Here is an 11851-nt window from a genome sequence, read left to right as displayed (position 1 = left end):
ACATTTATATAGCTAAGGCAGGTAATTTAATACGACTATTGTTATATATTGTTTCGGCGTTTTCTTCAGGTATACATGTATTTTCACTAAGGTTTAAATGATAATTAGCTTTGCGTTTTGTAAAACATTTACGTTTATATAAGGAATATCATTACTGACAATTAATAAAAACATTAACGTTGATCAGTAATCAAGTGTGTACAGTCTGCTTTGTTTCTATTAAAACCTATTGTTTTGCATGAGTTTCATATGGTTTGCCACGAATGAATTAGAGATATCATTGCTGGTACATTTACATTTCAAACAGTAATAGTCATGGGGCGTAAAACCTATTTTTGTTATAAACTTTGAAATGCCAGAAAACCAGGTGTTTATATTTTTTTCTATGTATTTTATTAATTGCCGTAGACATTCAAATTAAGATTAGTTATATAAAGTGCTACTTTCTTTACTATTAAAAATATAAATTAAAGATAAGAATATATATATACATACAATTTCTGTTTTACGCCAGCTTATATAAGACTAGACATTGCCAAAGGCTACAGTATTTTAAATGATACTCTAATTAGGGATTCTGCATTTTAAATTCAACAATGAAGCACGATTCTTTATCACAATAGCCACAAGCAACAAAAAATATAAAATTAGGGTAAAAATAACAACACCGCCTGAGTAAAACTTCACCGATTATGATGTGGTATTATTTTATTAAGATATATTATAAAACTTTTCATGAAATAAATTATACAAGTCAGCAAAATGTTATATCTTAATATGCATGTCTGTCTGTCTGCATCTCTCTCTATTTCTCGCTATCCACTACATTATACACACACACACACACATATATATATATATATATATATATATATATATATATATATATATATATAATTTACCGTTTTATCAGCTAAGTTTCATGTGTTACGATTACCGAATCCAGCAAATGACCCGATACGTCATATCCGGAATAAAGCGCTGAAAACAAAAGAAAAAAACCTCCAAACATGGAAAACTCTTATTAAACAGAGAAAAATGACCTACTACCATGCAGTCAAATGCAGCAACACCGACCTAACCTACATGACATTTTTAACCAAGGAGGAGCAGTTTATCCCAAACAAATTCCGAGAAAAAGTCACACTACAAGACATAGAGGAGCAGAATTTTTTTTTTAAAAAACCCTAAACATATCAAGACTACAAGATGAAATCGAAATACAGGAGGACAGAAAAATACACCTCACAGAGGAATACACCAAAATCGACGATAAAATACCCACCGACATCAGAAAACTATGCCCAACGTAGACCCACTAATTCCTTATTGGACTTTGGGAGTCTGAATGCAGAGAGGAGGAGGAAAAATAAAAAAAATAATTATCGAAAGGAAGATAAAAGAAAAAAAAACGAACAAGTACCGAACATGACCTGCCAAACCTACCAAAAACCGAAACATACCCGATTTCAACAGCTGGTGAGATTCCAAAACAATGGTAAGAAACGATACAGGCATCACTCTCAAACATACCCACATAACAGACCCAAACACACACAACGAAACGACCGGAACATATTCATACCATACACCCGCCTCCACCAACAAACTCAACCAAAACTCACATATAGAACACCACACATCAACACAAGCATACATACACCATACAAACACAAATACTATAACCAAAATTCTCCAAAAAACAACATATCAACAACCGACAACCCACTACCACATGACAACACTAAAAGATGCAACCTCCTACAACAATACCAACCACGTCACCCAACTCAGCCAAGACCCCAGTATCTCTTACCTCACCCACCCACACAAACCACCAAAATATCCCCCTACTTAACAACCCCCACCGTAACAACCCAATGGAACTAAACCACTCCTATAGATATCACCCAACACAAAACAATATTTACAACACCTACCCCCAGTACCCCACAGTACAAAACCAACCCCAAAAATACCCCCACACAAAACCAACCAATCCGAATACCCCCAGGTACCATCATATCCCATACATGCGCACCAAACGACACAACCAACCTCCAAACGTAATCAACGAAACTAACAACCCTCACAATCATTTTTTAGGAATCCCTCACAAACTGACAACACCAGACTAGACAACAAAAAACTCAAAGTCATCAACCTATCTACAAAGATGCTTACAAATGACGAAATTGAAGTACTAAAACTAGGCCTCAAATTCTGCCCACCTCCCAGGAGTTACATAGAGTTAAATAAATACCTCAAAGAATTTGAACGCATATTTAGACTCATAGATATACTTAACGACAGAGATAACACAACAGACGACTATCTAGTGAAGAAAAAAATCAACATACTTCCCCAACAAACATAACAGCACAAAAGAACTTAATACTATCTTTGAAACACTCTGGAACCTCAACCCCAAACAAAAAGAAATCCCCACCAGTAATCTAACACGAAAACAAAATCAAGCACTTTAAAAAAATCCAACACAATAACAACTTAGTTATAAAGGAAGCATACAAAGGTAGTGCAGTAGTTATAATGAATAAGAACTTCTATAAAACAAAGATTTCAGCCTCACTAGGGAACGAAAATTATTACAATCCAATTAGCTCTAACATAGCCGACACAACCATATCTAAAATTACAAAACTCTGAAAAACATACAATAGTACATTAACTAAAACAGAAAAAGAATCCCTTACAAACTTCACAACAAAAACAAACATATTCTATGGGCTACCCAAAATACACAAATCTAACCAGGTAAGACATGCCATCAACATACAAAAGTTGGATTACATAAGCACCCCAACCCCCGACCACCTCACATTCATACCCATAGTAGCAGGACCATCATGCCCAACAAGCAGACTTAACAACCTAATAGATATACTATTACATCCCTTCACCAATCTAGTAAGAAGTATTGTAAGAGATAACACACTTCCTTAGCTCCCTACCACAAACAGTAGACGATGGAACTATACTAACCGCATTCGATGTTAGCAGCCTATATAGCAATATCCAACACAATCAAGGAAAAGAAGCTATCGCATATTGGATTGACAAACATACACAGACTTTACATCCCAGATACAATAAAAAAAATCGTGATTCATAGCATCGACATAATCCTCAATAACACCTCCTTCCAATTCAATAAAGACAACTACATCCAAATACTAGGCACAGCAATGGGTACCAAAATGGAACCGACATATGCCACGCTTACACTCGCCTTCCTAGAAGATACACTTTATGAAAGGATAGAGCAAAAGTACGGGCACAATATAAACACACTCGTCATTAAATTTTGGAAAATATACCTAGAGGGCTGCCTTATTCTCTAGCGAACCTCATGGGGGAATATCAAAGAACGCCAGACTTTGCTATAAAATCTACACCCAAAAATAAACTTCACACTATAACAAAGCCCCAGAGAACTACCTTTCCTAGACAACCTAGTAACAATAAAAAACAACAACATAATAACAGACATCTACCACAAACCCACAGACACTCAACAATACCTCCACTTCAAAAGCCACCATCCTAAAAACTGTTTAAAATCAATACCTACTCCCTAGCACGTAAAGTCTGTACAATAGTAACAGATAGACACCTCCGTTCAACGGGACTGAATGAACTACAAATAACACTGCGGAAAAGAGGATACCCACTACCACTAATACAGAAAGGTATTGAACTGGCTGAAAAAATACCAATGGACCAACGAAAAACCCCCAAAAACACAACAAAAAACAAATTCTAGCATACATCTCTACACACAACACAAACAACCCAGAACTATTCACACAGATAAAAAACGTATCCTCCTCAATCAGAACGACAAACTAAACAACATACTTAAAACAACAAAAACAATACAAAGCAAACGCCAACCCAAAAACTTAAAACACATCCTAACTTCCTTAAAACTCGTCCCACATACTACAAAAGGAGTTACAAAATGCAAAAACAGCAATGTGGAGTGTGTGACATAATAATAGAAGGTAACACATACACATTCAAAACCCCAGCACACACATTCAAAATAAAAAAGGATCTAAATTGCACCTCCAGAAATGTAGTATATGCACTAAGATGCACAACATGCAACAAATCCTACATAGGTGCCACCAAAAATTTCAGAAATAGAGTGGCCTTACATAAGAGCCACATCAAAATTGCCGATAACAGACACCTCTATGTTTCAAAACACGTACACACATGCAGTGGAAACAGGTTCAAAATAATGCCAATCTTCCAAACAGACAATTATTTTAATTTACATACACAGGAAAAAAAAATTCATCACCAGATTCACTCCTTAACTAAGCAGAACCTAGTACCATCACACAAAAACATGAAATGCAAGGTACACTCGCATGCACACCCATACACATACACACCCCACACATAAATCAGAACCGACACATTAAAACACACACACGTGCGCGCATACAACCACACACAGACATAACACCCCTATCTCTAATACAACACACTGAACAATACTAACCCTACTTAACCTCGAAACCAACAACACTAGGAGACACCTAGAACCATAGTATAATATCTGTTTCAACACCTCGCTCCCTCCTCAGTCAGTGGAGGAGAACCCCCTCATGACTGAAACGACTATCATCCCTTCTATCATCCTCCTCCCATACCCCCTCCAATGCCCCCCTCTGGGGAACAAAATCTTCCCCACACTAGGAACCGATCCTGGGTTTGGCCATACCCACATGGGGAGACAAATAATTAGAAACATTAAAACTCCCCAATTTTAAATACACCCCTCTTTCTAAACAAACATAATATAAGAAATACCCGAAAAGACTAAAACGAAAAATCACACTACTACAATCCAAGAATCCAAAAAATAAATATCAAAATAGAATGAAAGCCCCCCTACCCTTATTTCAGAAGAGCCAGTCCCCCCTCCTCACTCATAGTAACGACCTGTGACCAGAGTTGCCTTCCTAAGGAAGCAAATAACCCCAAAATACTATAAAACAATATAAACATTCCCAAACCAATAAAAGAAACACACACCCACGCACACATAAACACACACAAACCCTACCCTACCCTAAAGGAAAAGGAGACATTGGCAGAAAGAGATAGCGACTGCAGCCAGGTCAACGTCTCCCTGGACAAGCCCAATAAAAGAGCAATAAAAATTCAACATATCAATGAATAATAACCAATTACACTTCTCCACCCCTTGGAAAAAAAACTTAAAATTAACTACGAAAATCGCCATTGTTCCATCTCCAACACATTTGAAAATAATTTCTGACGAGGACGCATCACTGACCGTCTGAAACGCGCGTAACAACGATTTACATGATTTTAAAAAAACATTATTACAATGATCCAAACATAATTCTCAATGAAAAACCAAGACATGGAATAATAAATAATGTTAAAAAATACACATTGTTGGTGACTACTTCCTTATTTAAATATATATATATATATATATATATATATATATATATATATATATATATATATATATAGTGTTTCATGTTTACCAACTGCTCATCCCTTACATAATTATTTAAACAATAATGAACTAGAGACAGAGAGAGAATTGTGATGTATTGATAGATTAGTAAAGACTTTAGTATAAAGAATACAAAATAATTAAATATTGTTGTTCATATAGTTTTAAATGGAAATATATATATATATATATATATATATATATTACATATGTATATATATATATAAACACCCACATGCATGCGTATATATTATTATATGTATACACACGTATATTTACCTATATATATATATATATATATATATATATATATATATATATATATATATATATACCCCCACCAAAACAAATCTTTGCATTATTTATTAAAATATAGTTTAAGTGCCCAATATGTTGGGTGAAGAGCGCACAGATTGGATCTCCTTGTGAAATAATATGTAAAATAAAATATTCGTTATGTAAATTATTCACGTTCCGATGTTTTGAATAATACGTATGGTGCTGCGATTTGTAAGCACCTTATAAATAGGCTGCGTGTGCCACGAACTAAGGTGCTGACAGCTTTACAATCTTGAGTAAGTCGCACTCGCCCATTTATGTAAACATTATAGAAACTACTTTTATTAGGTGTTATAGTTGTTTTTTAATTTGTTAGACCCTTATTTAGTTCTTTGTACTATTTCCTCCCCCGCCATATCATGATTTTTTTTGTTTCCTCGATGAAGCTATGTTGATTGAGGCATTAAACCTGGTAAGCTAACATTTATTTTCATTGTTAATTCTTTTTAATCATGTTGATTTGTCTGTATTAGGCCGTAATTGAATTATTGCCCTATTAGCCTCCTCCCACATTTTGCCCAAATATTTGAGACCTTAATAACCATGCTCTAGTCCAGCACCTTACAGATGCTAAACTTCTGACCGACCATCAATATGGATTTAGACAAGCCCGTTCCACGGCAGACATCCTCACTGTAATCTCTGAACGCATATACCATTCACTGGACAAAGCGGGAGAGGGCAGAGCGGTAGCTCTAGATATATCTAAGGCTTTTGACAGGGTCTGGCATGAGGGTCTCCTCAGGAAGATTAGATCTTACGGTATCACTGGTAGAATACTTAACATAATTAAATCCTTCTTAGATAAGAGAACAATCCAGGTTGTCCTCGATGGTCGTACGTCTTAACAATATAATATAAATGCCGGAGTGCCCCAGGGGTCTATCCTTGGTCCTCTGCTGTTCATGATATTCATAAATGACCTCCCCGATAAAATTGCCTCTGAGATGGGTATATATGCTGATGACACCACACTCTATAGCAGGCACGACAGGAAAACAAATGAACATATATCTAAAGTAATGGCAGAAACACTAGAGGATTACCTCCAATCAGTAGTGGAATGGGGACAAAAAAGGATGGTAACGTTCAATGCCACCAAGACAAAACTGGTTTCATTCAATAATTACAGGAAACCTTCTCTACCACCTATAGCAATGGCCAACAACTCTTTAGCTGAGAGTACGTCTTTCAAGCTCCTTGGCCTAACGTTCACAGGAAACATGAGCTGGAACAATTACATCGAGGGCATTGCCAGGGCCGCTGCAAGTAAGGTGGGCTCTCTCTACCGTGCTAGAAAACTTCTAACACCCGAAAGTATCCTGTACCTCTATAAGGCCACTATTCGCCCATGTATGGAGTATTGCTGTCATATTTGGGCCGGTGCATCGGCTACTAGTCTCTCTCTCCTTGACAGGGTTCAAAAGAGCGTCGCAAATCTGGTAGGCCCTAAACTGGCATCAAAACTTCAGCCTCTGTCCCATCGTAAAAACGTTGCATCCCTCTGCCTGTTCTACAAGTATTATAATGGTGAATGCTCTGAAGAACTGCAATCACTTGTGCCCCCACGACGTGAACACCCTCGACAGAGCCGACCAGCTGCAAAATCCCACCCCCACACTGTAGAGATCCCTAGATTTAAAAGATCTTTCTACTCCAGTAGTTTCTTCCCCAGAACTGCTAGACTTTGGAATTCCATTCCAGGTCACTGCTTCCCCAACTGTACTGACATGCATAAGTTCAAGTGCCACGTGAACAAACATCTCGCTGCCCTAATCCCTACATAGTGCCCCAGTAGATGTTTCCCCTGATAGTAGCCCCCTACACAAAAGTGGCAATGTGCCTTGTTTGGGGTGAAAATGTAATAAAAAAAAATAAATAAATAAAAAAATAAATAATGAAATCTGCAAACACTAAATATTTCTTGTAATTTCCATATATACGTGTGTGTGTATATATGAATATATATCTGTATAAATATATATATATATATATATATATATATATATAAAAACGTGCATATACAACTATATGTATATGTATATATACACATATTTATCTATATACATGTATATATGTAAGTACATTCATATATATGTATACCTATGTATATATATATATATATATATGTATATATATAAATGTATATAAATATACATATAATCATATATATATAAAGTATGATTGTTGAGCTGGATTAAATACGACGATATGAAATAATTCATGCGAGCTTCTTCAAGAGGGATGGTCAATGATCATCCCTCTTGAAGAAGCCCGCATAAATCGGGCGAAACGTTGAGTATCCAGGTCCTTCCACCTTCATATAAAGTATATATGGATATATAAGCATATGTATATAAATGTATACATAGATATATATGGATATACATAGATTACACAAATATATATATATACACATATAAATGTATCAATATATATATACATGTATAAAGACATATATGTGTGTATATGATATATTTATGGATATATGGATATATTTATATATTTATATATATTAATATATAAATAAGTATATATAAATATATATAACTAAATATATATACAATACATATTATGTATTTATATATATGTATACGATATATATTTGTATATACACATACACATAACAGTATATGTATATAAATATTAGCAAAATTACACATCGTTTACACAGTTTTAAAACAGCCTACAAAAATGGACTCATTTATGAAAGTATGATATGTCATGAAAAAGAACAGTTGTAAAGGGATAGCTTCGACTTTGAGGGTATCAATAGCAAAGGAAAATATTATGAAAGTAAAAATAGTAGATAACCCCCCTAACTTATTATACCATACATGCCCATGGATCTATATTTAAACAAAAAACAAATGTGGCATATTGCAATTCTATGGAGGTCAGGCGCGAACAAACACATCATAATTTTATTATACCATATTTCTTCAAACTGGAGCATAATTATATATATATATGGTTTGATACATATATATATATATATGATTTGATATATATATATATATATATATATATATATATATTTGATTTGATATATATATATATCTAATCATATATATATATACATATATATATCTCAAATCATATATATATATATATATATATATATATATATATATCAAATAATATGTATATATACATACCAAATCATATATATATATATATATCAAATCATATATGTATATATACAAATAATATATATATAATCACATATATATATATATAATCACATATATATATATAATCATATATATATATCAAATCATATATATATATATATATATATCAAATCATATATATATCTCAAATCATATATATATCTCAAATCATATACATATCTCAAATCATATATCTATATCTATCTATCTATATATCTATAAAAACAGAGATGTGTGTGCCACAGACGATTTCTGATTGGTTAATCCAATAATCACATCTCCTAAAAAACAATGGTTTCTACGCTCTTACCTTTACCATAAAATATTATGGCTTTATTTATTGTCCATCTTGGAAGGGTTTAATTTTTAAATAACTTGTTATTCACAAATTAAAAAAATACGAAACTAAACTACACGAAATCAAACGCTCCGACAAACTTAATAGTAGTACTAGCAAGCACACGCGCACACACGCACACACACACGTTCACTACCGTCACGTTGTTATGGCAACCAAACAATGTTTACAAAATGTCTACGCACGTTCGTAGACATTTTGTAAACATTGTTTTTAAAAAATAAAAAATAATACTTCTATTATGTTTTAAACGACTGTAATAGTTTATTTTGGAAGTATATTTCATAAAGAAAATTGACAACCCACTTTAAAAACAGAAATTACGAGTTTTATATATTTTATTCGCAGTTTTTTGTTGACTCTTCTGGCGGCCATGTTGTAAGCCCTAACGGTATTTTTGGAGATTACCCAAATAAATGTTATCAAAGGCAAGATAAGTTACTTTTCCACCAAACTGGATATATTTTTCGTGTTTTTATTTCCCCATTTTTTTTTATATAGCGAGGCCAAATTTCGCGAATTTGGCCTTTTTTTTAAAGCAGTTTGGCCTTCAAATTTCTGTTTGGCCTTTTTCTTCACCGATGAAATAAAAAAAAAGCAAATAAAAACAACGCAATAAAACTTTTAAAAATACGGCACACTTTTGTTGTTCTTGTTTGTTTTTTTTGGTAATTTTCCTTATTTATTTTTTTTTTCAAGATAATACTATTAAATGGACACTATTATGCCAAATTAGCCCCCCCCCCGAAAAAAAATGCACAAAAATTCGAGATTTAAGGTTTTGACGAGATAATTTAGCGAATTGTCCGGACTATTGCGAGAGAACCATCCATTAGTTTTTCCTGAAATTTTGCCACAGATTGTATTTCAATACATAGATGTGCATGTGCATAGTAACAACATTTTTTAGCCGAAAATTCCCGTTGCGTCCCCAGATTTCATCGGTGAAGAAAAAGGCCAAACATAAATTTTGAAGGCCAAACTGCTTTAAAAAAAGGCCAAATTCGCGAAATTTGGCCTCGCTATCAAACGATTTGACCTTTGAGAACTCTACCAAACTCCTCCTACAATTTTGGATCTAAACACGTGATATTTTAGATATAGATTCCTTGGACATGGATCTAACTTATTACCTTTACTTGATCCCTAAACAATAAATGTTAAGAAGTCATAATAGGGGTCAAAGTTTAAAAAATTGACCGTTTTTTTTTCTCAGCATTAACCTCAAAACACCTGGGCAAATAAAAAACCCGCCGAATATATGTCAACCTATGTCACGGTAACATATTGAGCGAGTTTTTAACAGTATTTTATTCAGTTTTTTATTTATAACACCTTTTCCCAAACTTACCGTGTTCAAGAGGGACTAAGACGCCATCTTGAATTTTCCAATACATCGGTAAACACTGTATGGTTTTCGAGCTGAATAAACATGTTACATTGAATAAAAATACGAAAAATATATCCAGTTTGGTAGAAAAGTAACTTATCTTGCCTTTGATAACATTTATTTGTTATATATTTGTTTTTGGCAACTTTTTCGAATCTATGTGTACAGTAATACAAACCCATTAAAATATTGTTTTTGATTTTGAAAAAATATTGTGGTTCATTTGTATTTAAAAATATTGTGGTTCATTTTGATTAAAAAAAATCATTTTGATTAAAAAAATTGTTTAATTTTAATATTTGTTTATTGTCTTAACTCATATCAAACGTTTTGCTTGTGTTCTGCTTCAAATATTCATATTCTTACATGCATAATTTTCATTTAATTTTATTAAATAAACTTCAATTTTACTACAAATCAAATCGTGTTCCTTCACTTTTTAAAATGTAATTTATAAGTAATTAAAGAACGCATTCTAATACAACGAAATATTTAATTGCTTATAATACTTAAACAAACAACTTGTGTTTTTTTATTATTTTTTTATTATTAATATTAGATGAGTTTCAGTATAAATCATCGTGTTCTTTATTTCAATCCAATTTGGAAGTTTTGTAAATGTATATGATGTTTATAATGACCTATGATTGCGTATTTATATACATTATTTTCCCTATCCTTCTGTTCATCGTACATTCTTTACTCCCAAACTTAAACATGGTGGGTGCATAGAATTCATTTACCGATACAAAAGAAATGATAAGTAAATAAATCCATAAATAAATATTATAAATGGTTTATTTTAATACTTGCCAGGATGCGGAGGAAAATGAATGAAGGGGGAGGGGAATGAAATAAAAACATTTTGGAAACAGATTAAGTTTGAAAGAATTGCTTTGCACAGAAAGAAATTAATGAAAAAAGAATAAAATTAAATTTCTTTTCCTTCTTGATTTCTTTTAGTTTTTTATGAAAAAGGAAGTCAAAATTAAGACTATAAAAAACAATTTTTATTAAGAGCGAACCTCAGTCGTCAGGTCTGTAAAAAAAACGTGGAATAATCA

This window comes from Euprymna scolopes, chromosome 11 (assembly GCF_053919585.1).
Source record: "Euprymna scolopes isolate OS-2025 chromosome 11, ASM5391958v1, whole genome shotgun sequence".
NCBI classification, from domain to species: domain Eukaryota; kingdom Metazoa; phylum Mollusca; class Cephalopoda; order Sepiida; family Sepiolidae; genus Euprymna; species Euprymna scolopes.
The sequence above is the reverse complement of the archived record's forward strand: the minus strand, read 5'-3'. Positions refer to the sequence as shown.